The sequence below is a fragment of the Procambarus clarkii genome, chromosome 51 (genome assembly GCF_040958095.1).
Source record: "Procambarus clarkii isolate CNS0578487 chromosome 51, FALCON_Pclarkii_2.0, whole genome shotgun sequence".
NCBI classification, from domain to species: domain Eukaryota; kingdom Metazoa; phylum Arthropoda; class Malacostraca; order Decapoda; family Cambaridae; genus Procambarus; species Procambarus clarkii.
This window is the reverse complement of record NC_091200.1, coordinates 5,595,866-5,613,971: the sequence shown is the minus strand read 5'-3', so window position 1 is coordinate 5,613,971 and position 18,106 is coordinate 5,595,866. Positions and strand designations below refer to the sequence as shown.

At 49.8% G+C, this 18,106-nt stretch overlaps 1 protein-coding gene across 8 annotated transcripts in view; it reads right to left on the bottom strand.

Moving 5' to 3' along the window:
* Positions 1-18,106, bottom strand: part of Sema1a (semaphorin 1a) — a 1,083,998-nt gene that overhangs the window by 281,584 nt on the left and 784,308 nt on the right. The window lies entirely within an intron of this gene.

The window sequence follows — 18,106 nt, the reverse complement described above, 5'->3', positions numbered from 1 at the left end:
AGCTCGTATTGAGAACTATGCCTCTTCAACGCAAGCAGAGCTAACTGCCATTGTTATGGCGTTAAAGTTTCTTGAACGGAACACTAATGGTGCAGTGATTTGCACTGATTCAAAAGCAGCACTGCAAAGCCTAAGTAAAAATCGGGCAGAAAATCTTGCAATAGTCGCTAAAATTAAGAGAGCTGTGAGAGTACTTACCAATCAGGGAAGAGTCATCAAGTTTCTGTGGATCCCCTCCCATGTTGGAATATGTGGGAATGAACGAGCAGATGTGCTGGCTGCTGAAGGCGCTGAAGGAGACCATATTGAATACTTCATACCCAAGACTCTACTACAAATTAGAGGTATTGTCAGGCAACATCACCGTGACAAGGTAACTGAGGAAAGGAGGAAAGAAGCACAAACCAGTGAATCTGTACGATGGTACAACATGGTTGCAGCTAGCGATCCCAGTCATTATGGACGAAGAGGAGGAGGACGAGGGAGAGAATCAGTAATAGCGAGAATCCGTCTTGGACATAAATATCCATGGAGATACGGAATGGAAACAACAGTTAATCAGCGAAGTTGCAGAATCTGTGTTGAGAGTGACGGACACCGCCTTGACCACTATCTACGTGAATGTGAACACCTGAGAGACATTAGAAATATGTGTAGAATAATAAACCCCACATTGTTTGAGTTAGGAAAACACTTCGTCAAATATTGATACTGTTCTTAAAAGATTCCCCCATTTTGCACCCACAAAGATAACGTAAGCTTTTAAGGGTTGATAGATGTTAATCATCTTGTTTGAGGAGCTGTTCACTTGAGACAGTTAAGCAAGTCCCAGCTGTGTCTGGGTACAAGTGACAGAATGAACAACCCAGCGGGTTTTCTTCCTATTGGGGAGTGTTGTACATGCTGCTATGGCGGTGTGTCCACTCACAAGATGAGTGGCGCTGCCCAATAAACTCGCCCCTCGGGGCAAAATTTAAAAAAATTATTGACAATAATGTGATATATGGAACTAAAACTGTTTCAGTGTGCCCACAAATTCAGTTTACAGAAAACTAAATTCTTCCAAGAAAATGTTTTCAGAATACATTTTTTATATTTTAAATCAACGATTTCTATTACTATAAACTATAACTTTAATGTAAAAGAAAAGAACCAGGTTCCGTGAAAGGAACCCAGACATCAGGGTGACGGCGGGGTGGGGGCCCAGACATCAGGGTGACGGCGGGGTGGGGGCCCAGACATCAGGGTGACGGCGGGGTGGGGGCCCAGACATCAGAGACCGCGGGGTGGGGGCCCAGACATCAGAGAGACCGCGGGGTGGGGGCCCAGACATCAGAGAGACCGCGGGGTGGGGGCCCAGACATCAGAGAGACCGCGGGGTGGGGGCCCAGACATCAGGGTGACGGCGGGGTGGGGGCCCAGACATCAGAGACCGCGGGGTGAGGCCCAGACATCAGGGTGACCGCGGGGTGGGGGCCCAGACATCAGGGTGACGGCGCGGAAGGGTCCAAAACATCAGAGAGACCGCGAGGTGGGGAGCCCTCGGGCAGATAAACTAACCGGACCTCAACTGGCCTGGGGACGGTCATTCTACATTCATAATTTCAATCTAAAATACTTCAAAGGACCGGGAAATATCGGGAATTTCGACTGGAGGCTTCAACCGTTTCATTTTTATCCACATCGTCATCAAAGGCAGCAATGGCTCTTGTATTTGAACTAATATCTGGCTATAGCTGTCCCCCTCCACCCCCCTCCTTTCCCCTCTACCCCCCCCCTCCCAGGCCTAGACTCCCTCCCCCTCTCACCAAATGTCCCCCAACACCACTCCAAACCAAAATCACCTCACATAAGCCACTGTGCCTCCCTCAACAACCCCCCCCCCCAGACAAGCCACTGTGCCCCTCCCCTCCCTCAACACCCCCCCTCCATTCCCTAGCCCCAAGACCCCCCCCCCCCTCCCCCTCCAACTCCTCCCTCACCCCTCACTGACAGATCTGGCGGGGAATGAAAACAAACACACACATGAATGTTCAAATACGCCCACATTATGTACCAATTAAAAAAACCATTTATCCTTAATGGTGACGGTGATAACTGACTGTGATGGTGAGCACGAGGGTGATGGTGAGCACGAGGGTGATGGTGAGCACGAGGGTGATGGTGAGCACGAGGGTGATGGTGATGGTGAGCTACAGTAAACAAAACAAAACAAAAAAAGTGATGAGAAACAACATCAACAAATATGACAAGAAATATCAAATCCTGCTAACGCTATCAGCAATAATAAAAATAACTCTCTCTCTCTCACACAATATCGGGCCTTGTCTGCGACACAGGAAAGCGCTGCTAAAATCATCATCAATTAGCAAGAATTATACCAAAAATTAACTGAAGGAAGGAAAGAATAGGAGAGGATAGGGAAGGGAATGGTAGGGGAACTAGGAGGGGAAATGTCGGTAGGTAATGAGGGAGAGGGATGGAAGATGAATAGAGGGTAGGGTCTTTTTTTTAGAAGAGGATAGGGAAGAGGGAAGGGGAGGAGAGTGTACTCACCTAGTTGTGCTTGCGGGGGTTGAGCTCTGGCTCTTTGGTCCCGCCTCTCAAACTGTCAATCAACTGGTGTACAGATTCCTGAGCCTACTGGGCTCTATCATATCTACATTTGAAACTGTGTAAGGAGTCAGCCTTCACCACATCACTGTTTAATGCATTCCATTTGTTAACTACTCTGACGCTGAACAAATTCTTTCTAATGTCTCTGTGGCCCATTTGGGTACCTAAGTTTCCACCTGTGTCCCCTTGTTCGTGTTCCACCCGTGCTGAAGAGTTTGTCTTTGTCCACCCTGTCAATTCCCTTGAGAATTTTGTAGGTAGTTATCATGTGTCCCCTTACTCTTCTGTTTTCCAGGGATGTGAGGTTCAGTTCCTTTAGCCTTTCTTCGTAGCTCCTACCCCTTAGTTCCGGGACTAGTCTGGTGGCATATCTCTGAATTTTCTCTAACTTTGTCTTGTGTTTAACTAGATATGGACTCCAGGCAGGAGCTGCATACTCCAGGATTAGTCTGACATAAATAGTATACAAGGTCCTGAACGATTCCTTACACAAGTTTCTAAAGGCAGTTTTTATGTTGGCCAATCTAGCATATGCTGCTGATGATATCCTTTTGATGTGGGTCTCTAGGGACAGATTCGTTGTGATATCAACCCCCAGATTTTTCTCTGAATTTGAGTCTTGCAGGATATCACCTCCAGATGGTACATTGTATTCAGCCTTCTGTTCCCTTCGCCTAATTTTGTTACTTTACACTTTCCTCAGTTGAACTTTAGTAGCCATTTCATAGACCATTCCACCAGTTTGTCAAGATCCTCATGTAGTGTCTATCTTCATCTGTCTTGATTCTTCTCAGAATTCTTGCATCATCGACAAACATTGAGAGGAATGAGTCTATACCCTCTAGAGGAAGGAGGAGGAGGAGGAGGTAAGGAAGAGGTGGGAGGAAGAGGTGGGAGGAGCTGGGGGGGAGGAGATATGAGGTAGGAGGAGGAGGTAGGAGGAGGAGGTAGGAGGAGTAGAAGAAAGAAGGAGGTGGTGGGGAGACAATAAAAGAGGAGGAGCCTAGTTGGTACCCAAGAGAGAGAGAGAGAAAAAAAATCTAACGCTTAAAATTAACGTAAATTTCATCTCTAATGGTTCCATCTTCAGTAAAAAGAAAAACAAAAAATTGTACAATGTCCTATTGAGCCCCGGCCCTCTAGAGCCCCGGCCCTCTAGAGCCCCGGCCCTCTAGAGCCCCGGCCCTCTAGAGCCCCGGCCCTCTAGAGCCTCCACGCCACACACTCTCTCACACTCTCTCTCTCTCTCTCTCTCTCTCTCTCTCTCTCTCTCTCTCTCTCTCTCTCTCTCTCTCTCTCTCTCTCTCTCTCTCTCTCTCTCTCTCTCTCTCTCACTCTCTCTCCAGCCCCCAGACAGACCAACACCGCAGCTAAACCTGCCATTTTACCGGTGAAGCTGTGCAGGACAAATATAATAACCATTGAAGAGATGAAAACCGCAAGTGAGAAAGAGCGGAAAGACACGGAGAAGAAGAAGAAGAAGAAACTGAGGGTTTAACTCTAAGAAATAGGCCAAAGGGATTACTAAGTGAAGCAGCGAGACCACCACAACACCCACTGGTGGCCTCCCCGAGCCTGGCCTCAGGCCGGCCTCGGGGAGTAGAAGAACTCCCTAAATCCTTTATAGACTATGCTCCAGACCGTGGTAGCACGAGGAACAGTAGCAGTAACATCGAGTGCTTACCATCAGTAAGCACCCTATGTTGCTACTGTTACTGTTTGCTGCTGTTGCTGGCTGCTGCTGCTGCTGTTGCTGTTTCCTTCAGCAGCCCACGATCAGTGTGTGATTACACGGTAAACTGTTCTTTCCGTCTCGTCAACACGTTGTCTTAATTGATGACCGTCTTACTGCCACTGTCTCTGGAGACCTTCAACACCACCACCATCTTGCCCACTTGTGTTAGGCCTGATGCTCAAACAGGTAACTATATGGAACACATGTTAGTGAGCATTGTCTTCTTATCATCCAATGATAACAAATTAGTTGTTTAAGTGAGGGGAGGAACAACTGGATACACACTATACACAAAATCCAAGATTCATTCTCCAGTATACATGCATACGTTCCGAGCCATAATGTATATCATACAGATTTGAATAAAAAAATATTTTCATGGACATTAAATATGTTGAAACGAAATTGGGTCAAATTAAAGGAAAAGTCTGGCGAAAGGGAAAGAAGGGAAAGTGTAGGGGAAATATCTGCTTGATATCCCCTTGATATTGCTCGAGAGAGGAAAGAGATGAGAAACATGAGATAGATATATTTTTATGGGAAACCCTCATAAAAATCCTAGTCTCTGCCACAAGGATGATACGGTACTGTAATTTGTGTCCTTGTCTATGGCCGATATGAGAATGAGAAAGCAAGCACAGATTCCTGGGGGACTGAGCTACTCACAGCTGGTGGTACAAATTTTCTTTGTTGACTATTACACACACTGGGTTCTGTTAGGAAACTGAAAACCCATCTCCCTATTTTACCAGTAATTGCTTTTGAACGCATTGTGTGTGTGTTACAATAACAGCATGATGGTCACATACCTTGAGGTGCTTCCAGGGCTTAGCGTCCCCGCGGCCCGGTCGTCGACCAGGCCTCCTGGTTGCCGGACTGATCAACCAGGCTGTTGGACGCGGCTGCTCGCAGCCTGACGTACGAGTCACAGCCTGGTTGATCAGGTATCCTTTGGAGGTGCTTATCCAAACATGTCGAAGTTTTTTTTGCGAAATCTGTGTAAATTACATCAGCCTTTTGCTTGTCTTCCATGGCATGTAAGATCGTAACACAGAGGTCTAGCAATTATGAGAAGCAAGAGCGCCCTGTTCAGAGCCCGTCTTATCCAGGGTTACGCTGACGCTGCGATTCCATTTGGCTTGTGATCTTATTTCTTGGCACTTTTTCAATGATTTTTAATGTGAAAATGCTATCGGTCTGTAATTTTCTGCCTCTGCTTTATTCCCTCCTTTATAGAGTAGTGCTATCTTTGTTTTTAGTATATCGGGTATAATACCGGTATCTAGGCTCCGTCTCCAAAATATGTTAAGGGCCTGCGTTATTAATTTTTTTTTTTTGTTTTTAACAATTCTAGATGAATTCCATGAATCAGTGCGTGATGCAGAGTCACGCACTTACTGTCTATGGCTACTTCAAAATCCAATCAGGGTGACATCTCAATATTATGATTTCACGTTGGTATCAATTCATGAAGAATTCATTTGGGTTTATACCACTAATAAATATATCACTATGCAACAATGATCACAAAAACACTGATCCAAGTATGCAGAATAACCACATGTGAAAAATAGAAAATGCTTAATGCGTTTTCGGCTAATTCGCCTTCATCAGAGCAAAGTAGAAATGGAAGTATTTCATTTACAGTATTTCAAAGTATTTCTACTTTGCTCTGATGAAGGCGAATTAGCCGAAAACGCGTTAAGCATTTTCTATTTTTCACATGTGGTTATTCTGCATATCACTATATAAGTAACATACCACTTTATACCACTAATAAAGTAATCTTCAGTGTGTTAAGAGTGTGTGAGGAGCTCGCTGTAAAGAGGGAGTCGAACTGTTGGCTCAGTATTTGGCCCATGTGATTCATACCTCGGCTAGCCACTCCCCCTTCTTCCAGACCCCTGGAAGAAGGGGTCTAACCGCTCCCCCTGGTTAAGGGGAGCGGTTCCTTCCCTAAAACTGGCAGCCCCCTCCCCCCCCCCTTACCATCTGCCCAATCGCCCCCACCTCTGAACGAACATCTACCGACCGAAACTTCATAATAACCCGCCCCCGAATGAACACAAACTTGTGAGAAAACATCAAAGTAAAAAATAATGATGAAAGGTGAAAAGCAAAGAGCCTTAGGTGGAGGCCGGAGGCCTGATCCATTATATTAGCGGAGAGGGGGGGGGGAGGTGGGGGCTGGTGGAGGGGGGGCTGGTGGAGGGGGGGCTAGTGGAGGGGGGGCTGGTGGAGGGGGGCTAGTGGAGGGGGGGCTGGTGGAGGGGGGCTGGTGGAGGGGGGGCTGGTGGAGGGGGGGCTGGTGGAGGGGGGGCTGGTGGAGGGGGGGCTGGTGGAGGGGGGGCTGGTGGAGGGGGGGCTGGTGGAGGGGGGGCTGGTGGAGGGGGGGCTGGTGGATGGGGGGCTGGTGGATGGGGGGCTGGTGGAGGGGGCGGAGAGGTCGCTGGTGGGGGGGGGGCTGGTGGAGGGGGGGTTGGTGGAGGGGGGGTGGGAGATAGAGAGGTCTCATGAGGGGGAGGGGACGAGGCAAACGGATGTAGTAGAGGTAGGGAGATACAAATTCATGTAAGGGACCGACTAAACAAAGCCAAAGCAGCATTAGGAAAACTGAGAAGATTCCGAAGCCTCAGTACTAACATTCAGATCCACCTATATAAGGCTCTAGTTCGGCCGCATCTAGAATATCCCCCAGTACCACTACACACCATAAAGAAAACTAACATGCAGAAACTGCAAGCAGTACAAAATAAGGCGCTAAGGAGAGCAGCAAAACACCGTCCACCATATGATCAGACAATCCAGGAGCTCCACGAACTCCTGAACATACAGCCACTAAACATCAGACTGCAGCACCAAGCCATCAGGGTATGGAACACCATCGAAATGTTAGAGGACCCAATGTTTGAAAGATTACTCCAAGATGAGACGCCCCGCTCCCACAGCTGGTGGCCCAGGAGCCTCGATTCTCTGGACGAAAACCCCGCCCCACAGTATATAATCCCAAGATGAGTTATATATGTATATATATGAACAGTTCATATATGTGTATGTATGAACAACTCGATAAATAATATGTATGACAACTCGATAAATAATAATAATAAAATAAAGAGCATTAAACAGAATACCGTGTGTGGAAGCATCGGAGTGTCTATATATGAATGCTTCACAGTATTCATCTATGGACATCCATATATGGTGAAACACATGTGAAGAACCTCTCACACACTCACAGCTCCCTGACAAGAGGGAGCCAGCTTAGCTTAGCTGCCAACACCCACACATCGTGTCAGCAAGGCGGACAGCCCGCCTGCTTTCATACCTCTCACTGTATTTCCCACTTCTATACTTCCCTTCACCTATGCCTCTCCTTCCTCTTTACTCCAAAAAAAAAAAAAAAAAAAAAAAAAAAAAAAAAAAAAAAAAAAAAAAAAAAAAAAAAAGGGGGGAGAAAAAATAAAATAAGAGGGAGGTTATCTTGAGATGATTTCGGGGCTTTTAGTGTCCCCGCGGCCCGGTCCTCGACCAGGCCTCCACCCCCAGGAAGCAGCCCGTGACAGCTGACTAACACCCAGGTACCTATTTTACTGCTAGGTAACAGGGGCATAGGGTGAAAGAAACTGCCCATTGTTTCTCGCCGGCGCCTGGGATCGAACCCAGGACCACAGGATCACAAGTCCCGCGTGCTGTCGCTCGGCCGACCGGCTCCCCATTTCCGGGAGGGGGAAGGATTATTTTCTGAACTCACTAATGAACGGACATGTATATACGGGGGGCTCCGGGGAGGGGGAAAGGCGAAGCAAAGGAGGTGGGAAGGGCAGTAGAAGAAAGGAAGGGAACGAGGAAGGAGGGGGGGGAGAGGAAGGGGGGAGAGAGGAAGGGAGTGAGGCGGAAACAAAGCGAGTAGTGGATTAACAGAAAACGGGTCCTCAACACAGGACAATATAAACTGCTATAATCAGAGACAACAAGAAAACAAAGTAATACACGGTAACAAAGACAAAACTAAGAGTACAAAAAAAATACAACAACAAGAACACAGGAACAAACACACAACAGCATGTAAAGGATTTGGGAATAATAATGTCTGACGACCTAACGTTTAAGGAACATAACCAAGTAAATATTGCGACAGCCAGAAAAATGATCGGATGGATTACGAGAACTTTCAAATCCAGGGATCCCATCACAATGGTGGTACTCTTCAAGTCACTTGTGTTGTCCCGTCTTGAGTACTGCTCAGTACTCACTTCCCCCTTCAGAGCAGGAGAGATTGCTGAAATAGAGGGAATACAGAGAACATATACAGCACGCATAGATGCAATAAAGCACCTAAATTATTGGGATCGTCTCAAAGCCCTCCAAATGTACTCACTAGAAAGAAGACGAGAGAGATATCAAATAATATACACCTGGAAGATACTGGAAGGCCAGGTACCAAATCTACACAGTAAAATAACAACATACTGGAGTGAACGACATGGAAGAAAATGTAGAATAGAACCAATGAAGAGCAGAGGTGCCATAGGCACAATCAGAGAACACTGTATAAACATCAGAGGTCCACGGTTGTTCAACGTCCTCCCAGCAAGCATAAGAAATATTGCCGGAACAACCGTGGACATTTTCAAGAGGAAACTAGATTTATTCCTCCAAGGAGTGCCGGACCAACCGGGCTGTGGTGGGTATGTGGGCCTGCGGGCCGCTCCAAGCAACAGCCTGGTGGACCAAACTCTCACAAGTCGAGCCTGGCCTCGGGCCGGGCTTGGGGAGTAGAAGAACTCCCAGAACCCCATCAACCAGGTATCAACCAGGTAACACACCCGTTAAGAGCTGAAACACAGAAAATAAACTATACACGATAATAATTACAATAATACACTATAACTCGCTACAACTAGGAGCAAGTAGTTGTGAATAGTAGTAGTAGTGTTGATCATTTGTACCATTGGGGGGGGGCCAGGTACTATTGGGGGGGATAATGGTGGCCGTGAGGGGGGGGGGAGAGGGGGAGGGGAGAGGGGGAGGGGAGAGGGGGAGGGGAGAGGGGAAGGAGAGGTCGAGAAAGCATCTATGAGGAAATGAGGTGTAACCGACACTATGAGGCCAGGGGTATACCACACCCCCGTCCCATCATACCAGCATGAAGGACGCAGCATACCACATAGCGGTGGCTTCCTGTCCCGTGTCTCCAGGCTACGTCAATATATCCTCCCATATATCAGGACAACATCGCCATCTACTTCATATATCGATTACCGGGCCATAAGTATTGAGGCGGTCCGAGTGACCAGAATTTAGAGCTGATATCTTCTCCCGGGGCCAGAAATATGGCACCGGAACGTCGCCAGGTGTGAGGCACTGGCACTCAATTGATGGCACTCGCTTCCCTTTGGCCCTGGCCCCCCCTACCTGCCTCTGTTGCCCCCCCCCCCTCCCATGCCTCTCTTGCCCCCCCCCCTCCCATGGCTCACCCTCCCATGCCTCGTCTCATTCTCCATTTCCTGAAGAAGACGAGTAATTGATGGGGCGCGGCCTATTGATTTTAAGGTAGAGGGTGACAGGCAAGAGTACACCACTACACCCTAGGGTACCACTACACCCTGGGAGTGTCACTACACCCTGGGAGTATCACTACACCCTGGCACTACCACCACACCCTGGCCCTACCACCACACCCTGGCACTACCACCACACCCTGGGACCCTAAAACCATCATAGAACTATCACTGAGAACCAGCTGAGGGAGGGAGTGAGTGAGTGAGGGCATGAGGGAGTGAGGGAAGGAGGGAGTGAGGGAAGGAGGGAGTGAGGGAGGGAGGCAGGCAGGGAGTGAGAGAAGGCGGGAAGGAGGGAGGGAGGGAGTGAGTGACGGAGGTAGGGAGGGAGAGAGGCAGTGAGGGAGGAAGTGAGAGAGGGAGGGAGGGAGGGAGAAAGGAGAAAGAGTTCTGAACGACCCGAGGGAGGCTAATTCAATTTCAGTAGGAAACAAAGGCGGAGAAACACAAAGGGAGAAGCCCTAGCTGATAGCGGGCCGCTTGAGAGATTCACTCCCCCAGTGCCAACCGATACCCAACTTTGCCCCTCAAAAAAGCAGCTTGCAATAAAGAGAGAGTGGGACAGGCTGTTGTGGTGGTGGTTGCTGTTGTGGTGGTGGTGGAGGTGGTTGTGGTGGCAAAGGGCCTGGGATGAGGAGGAGGAGGAGGTGAATACGACACCTTGCAAGAGGTAGCCTTTGGGTGGGAGGCGATTCCCAGGAGCTGGATCTCGATTCCCGTATGCACCGATAGGTACCCACCCCCCAAACACCATATAGACCAATCAGAACCAAACAATGCAACAGCTTAGTGCATCATACCGAATCATACAGCACAATATTGAATCATACAACAGCATAGTGCACCATACTGAACCATACGACAGCATAGTGCACCATGCCGACCTTCATTATCGCGATCTCCGCGGCCCGGTCGTCGATCAGGCCCCCTCGTTGCTGGACTGGTCAACCAGGCTGTTGGACGCGGCTGCTCGCAGCCTGACGTATGAGTCACAGCCTGGTTGATCAGGTATCCTTTGGAGGTGCTTATCCAGTTCTCTCTTGAACACTGTGAGGGGTAGGCCAGTTATGCCCCTTATGTGCAGGGTTATGGAGATGCTGTGATTCCATGTATTTTGTGATCTTACTACTTAGAACTCTCTCAAAGATTTTATGATACTTTGAGGTTACCTTGAGATGATTTCGGGGCTTTGCATCCCCGCGGTCCGGTTCCCGACCAGGCCTGCTTGGAGATACCTGGAGAGTTTCGGGAGTTCTTCTACTAACCGAGCCCGACCTGAGGCCAGGCTCGAAACAACACCATGGAACACCATACATAAACTTCTACTGCACCATATAACACTATACTGATCAATACAACCTCATACTCAACAACACAGTACAATATAATACAATATGATACAATACAATACAGAATACACTTTCAGTTGGAATACAGTAGACAAAGAACAGGATAAAAAAAATGGGAACACGAGGGGGGATAAAAAGAGAAGAACAAGGAGAAGACAACGACAATAATTAAACAAACAGAACACGCAGAAGTGGAGGACAGCCAGTGGTTAGCTCGACCCCTGGAAGGTGGAGCTGTACCCCAGAGAGAAGTACACCCACCGCTCTGGAGTTCTCACTCCTGCGGGCAACACTTCACTCAGGACCCTCTTTATCCCGGTTATACATGCACAAAAGCCAGAGACTATACACCCGGTCGTCGCTGGGCGGGGTGCGGCGCCGGTCGTCGTCGCTGGGCGGGGTGCGGCGCCGGTCGTCGTCGCTGGGCGGGGTGCGGCGCCGGTCGTCGTCGCTGGGCGGGGTGCGGCGCCGGTCGTCGTCGCTGGGCGGGGTGCGGCGCCGGTCGTCGTCGCTGGGCGGGGTGCGGCGCCGGTCGTCGTCGCTGGGCGGGGTGCGGCGCCGGTCGTCGTCGCTGGGCGGGGTGCGGCGCCGGTCGTCGTCGCTGGGCGGGGTGCGGCGCCGGTCGTCGTCGCTGGGCGGGGTGCGGCGCCGGTCGTCGTCGCTGGGCGGGGTGCGGCGCCGGTCGTCGTCGCTGGGCGGGGTGCGGCGCCGGTCGTCGTCGCTGGGCGGGGTGCGGCGCCGGTCGTCGTCGCTGGGCGGGGTGCGGCGCCGGTCGTCGTCGCTGGGCGGGGTGCGGCGCCGGTCGTCGTCGCTGGGCGGGGTGCGGCGCCGGTCGTCGTCGCTGGGCGGGGTGCGGCGCCGGTCGTCGTCGCTGGGCGGGGTGCGGCGCCGGTCGTCGTCGCTGGGCGGGGTGCGGCGCCGGTCGTCGTCGCTGGGCGGGGTGCGGCGCCGGTCGTCGTCGCTGGGCGGGGTGCGGCGCCGGTCGTCGTCGCTGGGCGGGGTGCGGCGCCGGTCGTCGTCGCTGGGCGGGGGTGTGACGCATTTCGTACACCTTTTGCAATGTTTGCAACTGGGTAACAACCTTGCAACCTGGCCTGGTCGACGACCGGGCCGCGGGGACACTAAGCCCCGGAAGCACCTCAAGGTAGCACCTCAAGGTAGGGTAGATCAACACCTATACATTGATGGGTGCAATATTTAAACGCTAAGTCGCCAGAGATCTTGGAGGGAGGGAGGGAGAGAGAGAGAGAGAGGGAGAGAGGGAGGGAGGGAGAGAGAGAGAGGAGGAGGACTTCTGTTGCAAGGAAAGGTCAACTGAAAGGTTACATCTCAGTGACTGGCTGACTCACTCTACAACCCATCCTCAGACTAAGTCCATTCCATCCAGCGGTCGACCCCACAGACGCATTCATCAACTTTAACATGCTGTTCATTCAAAACAGGAATTTTCTCAAATATAAATTAATATTATTATATATTAGTATACTGTGCATATTTAGGCATCGGTTAGGTTAAATACCTACTTGATGGGGTTCTGAGAGTTCTTCTACTCCAAGCCCGGCCCGAGGCCAGGCTTGACTTGTGAGAGTTTGGTCCACCAGGCTGTTGCTTGGAGCGGCCCGCAGGCCCACATATCCACCACAGCTAGGTTGGTCTGGCACTTCTTGAAGAAAACTATCTAGTTTTCTCTTGAAGATCTCTACAGTTGTTCCGACAATATTTCTGATGCTCGCTGGGAGGATGTTGAACAACCGCGGACCTCTGATGTTTATACAGTGTTCTCTGATTGTGTCTATGGCACCTCTGCTCTTCACTGGTTCTATTCTGCATTTTCTTCCATATCGTTCACTCCAGTACGTTGTTACCGCAGCTTCGCCTTCTGCTGTTATCGGGGGACTTACATATCTCTCAACTTCTCTTCAGAGCTAACTTACAATATCAAGTGAATGTCATGACGGAATTCAGATAATCACCTCCTGTCCAGGTGTTATTGCCACCACCAATCACCATCTCTTGTGTAAGTCAGACGGCCAATCGCCGTCTCTTGCATGAGTTACGCAATCACCGTCTCATGGGTGACTGACACAATAAATCACAGCACGTCGATGAATTACGGTCAGCGTCATGACACACACCAATCACAGTCTTCGTGGTGACTCAGTCGATCAATCACAGTTCTCTGGAACCGACGCTCAGCCATCAATCACGGTCTTCTGGGTGACTCAGCCATCAATCACTGTCTTCTGGGTGACTCAGCCATCAATCACGGTCTTCAGGGTGACTCAGCCCACCAATCACAGACTCGGCCCTCCTCTAAACCCTCATTGCATGATCGTGCACATTTCCCGCTCGATTTAACCCCTAGTAAACATGTTTTATGCTTCTTGTAATTTCCTACTTCTATATCGATCCCAGGAGACGCCAGTGTTCCCCTCTCCCCAGCTCCCTCTCTCCCTCCCTCCCTTCCCTCTCTTCCCCCTCCCCTCTCTCCCTCTCTCTGTATGTCTACCAGACTCCCCAAAATCGTCTAAGCCTCACGTAATTCACAAATACAAGAAAACTACTGGACTGCATACGCCTACACCCAACGTCACACTCATTCAAGTTACGAACATACAGCTGACGAAAACACTTAGGCCTATATAAGCTACACAACTTCAAGCTACACCTGTACTCCTGTAAGCCAAGATCTCCTGTATAAGCTACACTCACAGTCTACGAACACTCATACTGGAAACAAAATAAAATACAGCATACACACGCATACAGGCTCTGAATAATGAGGCCTACTAGACTGGTGGACATTCATACAGGATAAACCTAGAGCGTCAGAGCACACTCCTACACGCTATAGCTCAACTACAAGCAACGAGCACAACTCCTACAAGCTAAGACGCTACAATAAAAACAGTTTTCTTACCAAATCACATAAAATGAACATTAAATTCCCCCATAAACCAAACCAGACTCGACACAAATCCAAGCAAATCCTGGCTCAACTTATCACAAGTCGAGCCTGGCCTCAGGCCGGGCTCGGGGAGTAGAAGCACTCTCGAAACGCTCACCAGGTATGCCCCGGGTAAGCCAGACTCCACACAAACCCCCTACCAAATTGACACAAGCTCCCGTCAAATTTCAGACACACACACTCCGCCAAATTGATGAAAGAAGCAGGAAAGAAACCCACTCTACAAGCAGCCACTCCCCGCCTAAACCCAACGGGGTATCCAGTCCAATATATCAGGCAAACATTCAGTATGGAACTCCTCAAACAGAAAATACTCAATTCCTTTCCCTCCCTCCCTCTCTCTCCCCTCCCTCCCTCTTCCGTAGCTCCCTCCTCCCTCTCCCATTCTCTCTATCCACTAGCGACCTGTACCCTACATCCCCTCCTCAACGTCTCCCCCCTTCCCTCCACACCCTTATTTCTCTCCAATCCCCCCGCCTCACTCCTATTTCATCCTCCTCACCCCTACATCCCTCCCCCACACCTCCTCACCCCAACTCCCTCCCCACCCTTCCTCTCCCACCAAATCCAAATTGAAATACATGTGTACGAAATGAACCGTAAGTCTCCACACACATTTGTTCATTGCCAGTAACTCGTCCAATCCCCTTCATGGGATCTGGGTCAATGGGATTCCAGTAACCGCATCCCCCCCCCCCCCTCCACTCTCCCCCCCCCAGCGCCTGCGCCCACCCAGCTCCCTATCTGACGCCCACACGCCCAACAACACCCTGATTTACCGTAATCCCCCAGTACTGCCACATTCTATACCTAGTTGCTTTTTCCTCTATACCAGCACACTTTATTTTTTTTAGTGCGAGTTATTATTATTATTAACATCTTTATTGACAAAATTTAATTACAATTTTGCCTAATCTGAGGATTTCAATTGTCTTATTAAAGTGAGGATAAGGCTGGTATTCACTGTCACAAAGGACAGAGGGTCATACACAAGACAATAGGTCTAAACTGTAGGCCGAAGTACATATATATTTATATCATGGTTACAATCAATGTTTTAATGTACGAATATGTTTACAAGTATTTGGTGGCTCTGACTTCTTCAACTCGGAAAAATTAACTTTCTGGGTCTCAGGGACAAATTCCCCAGGGTCGAGCCTGGCCCCCAGGGTCGAGCCTGAGGAGTAGAACAACTCCCGAAAACCTCTCCAGGTATGTTCCAGGTATGCACTTAGCGTGTACTACTTGCTCAACGTGGCGGCACCGTTCCGAGGCGAGTGGCGTCATTACCTAAGGGGCCGGGGCTACTCTTAAGACCCGCCCCTATGTCTCGCCAGACATTTACTGAAAGGGATTTTAAAGTCCAGCTTCCCTATTACCGGGTTCTTAAAGCTTAAAAGTAAAGGTTAGAACAATGCGTCGCCGGTAAATTGAGTAATTTGTGCTACCACGAAGATATCGTTTTTAGTAGTCAGTAGTTTCTAGTAGTTTCTAGTAGTGGCACCTTATAGTTTTTTTAAGCTGCAACTTATCAATATTTTCTTTAAGTTACCACAAAGCAACAATCCTCCAATTATCACAAAGCCGAGCATGATTTACAAGTTAGCCCAGACCATGGCTGCTTAAAGGCTACCACAAAGCAACCATTTACCTCAAGATACCGTAAACCTTACTTGACAGTTCTACGTTTTAGAAGGATGCTTAGCAGCTCCCACAGTTCTCCGACACTTCAGGCAGCATCGATCTGAGTGCCTTATCTCTAACATCCGCAGCATCCACGAGCTCTAACTTAGCCCTGAATGGCTTGCCTCCAACACCCCAGCATCCCAGAGCTCTCCTCATAGCCCTGAGCATCACATCTTCAACACCCCAGCATCCCGGAGCTCTCCACATGACCCTGAGCATCACATCTTCAAAACCCCAGCATCCCGGAGCTCTCCACATAGCCCTGAGCGGCACATCTTCAACACCCCAGCATCCCGGACCTCTCCACATGGCCCTGAGCGCCACATCTTCAACACCCCAGCATCCCGGAGCTCTCCACGTAGCCCTGAGCGCCACATCTTCAACACCCCAGCATCCCGGAGCTCTCCACATGGCCCTGAGCGCCACATCTTCAACACCCCAGCATCCCGGAGCTCTCCACATGGCCCTGAGCGCCACATCTTCAACACCCCAGCATCCCGGAGCTCTCCACGTAGCCCTGAGCGCCACATCTTGCGTCTCCGACGCCCCCGGTGAGCCCTCAAGCTACTGATGCCCTCCAACATATTCATCAGGATTGGCTGGATCTGGGAACACAAGGAGAGGCTATGAAGCCCAGACAGGCACAGCGTCCACCAGCGGTGAATCACGAAGAGACAGGCAGAGAGGCAGAGAGACAGAGGCAGAGAGGGAGGCAACGAAGCAGCCTGCCAGACGGGAAGACAGGCAGCCGGGCAGGAAGGCAATCAAATGAGCATGTTGGCAGGTGGACGGGAGAACAGGTGGGCGGATATGGCAGCAAACCTGCATCGGACTTTGCTGCCTGCAGCCGTAATGGCATTACGCCCTCAAGTCCCAGGCAGCGCTCCGGGCAGCGCTCCGGGCAGCGTCCGGGCAGCAGGAACACCCTCCACCCCTCAATTTGATCAGAGCCCAAAGAGAACCTTCCAAGTTTCTCTCTTTCCTATTCCAGGAATAAATTGCGATCTGCGATTATCCCTTTGAAAGAGCGGTTCACAGTGCGTATCAAAGGCAACATATTCCATCATAGAAGGATCGGGATTCTCCAAGTACAGCTGATCGGCCAGATCCACTTGTCCTAGTTGGTGATTTCCTAGCGCTCAGTACTCACAATTCCCTAGTGCTCAGTACTTATTATTATTACCAAGTGATCCCGTAGATCAGAGGGAGGGAGAGAAGGAGGGAGAGGGAGGGAGAGAGAGGGAGGGAGGGAATTATTAGGGGAAGGCGCAAAGCCATTATGACAATATAGCACTGGGAAGGGGTCAGGATAAGAATTTGGGATGGGACGGGGGGGAAGGAATGGAGCCCAACCACCTGGACGGTCGGGGATTGAACGCAGACCTGCATGAAGTCAGACCATCGCTCTACCTTCCAGCCCAAGTGGGTGAGAGTGTGTGTGTGTGTGTGTGTGTGTGTGTGTGTGTGTGTGTGTGTGTGTGTGTGTGTGTGTGTGTGAGAGAGTAATGCTACAGATCCATCAACCCATCTCACCCCAAACCCCCGCTCCAGTCCCCTTCCCACACCCATTCATGTCTTCAACATACTCATATCATCCATCCTGCTTATACAATTTACTCAACTAGCTCCCTTGCCTTTTCCACCCTTTCCCGCCCTCACCCTAACAACATTTCCTCCCTCTCTTCCACCCTTCCCATACTAAAGCATTTCGTGGAATCTATATACGAGTGAACTGGATACCTTAGAAGTGTAAATAAAGTATGTTTACAAATGCTCCGAGTCCATAACATCGTAAGTGCGTCATCTATAACAATATGCTAAGTCCATTTAATGGGATCGAACCCGGATCCATGGACACCGGAAAGCTCTTAATATCCAGCGTCTAATTTGTACGCTTCGTCCTGGCTAAATAAGCGTACGAACCGTACGTATCTTATCATGTCGATGCTTCAGTGGTTTTAGGCAGCCTAAAAAGGGTTCGATTGTATTTCCGCTGAAGCTTTTCAATTTGTCCGGATCTATCCAATTAGGCTGGATCGTCCGCTGGAAACTAGTGAACTAGTTGGAACAGTCACTAGGACTTAAGTACCAGTCGGAGTACCTGGATGGGGTTCTGGGAGTTGTTCTACTCCCAAACCCCGGCCCTATGGTACCAGTCGGAGCGTTGAACAGGACCTAAGTCGTGTTC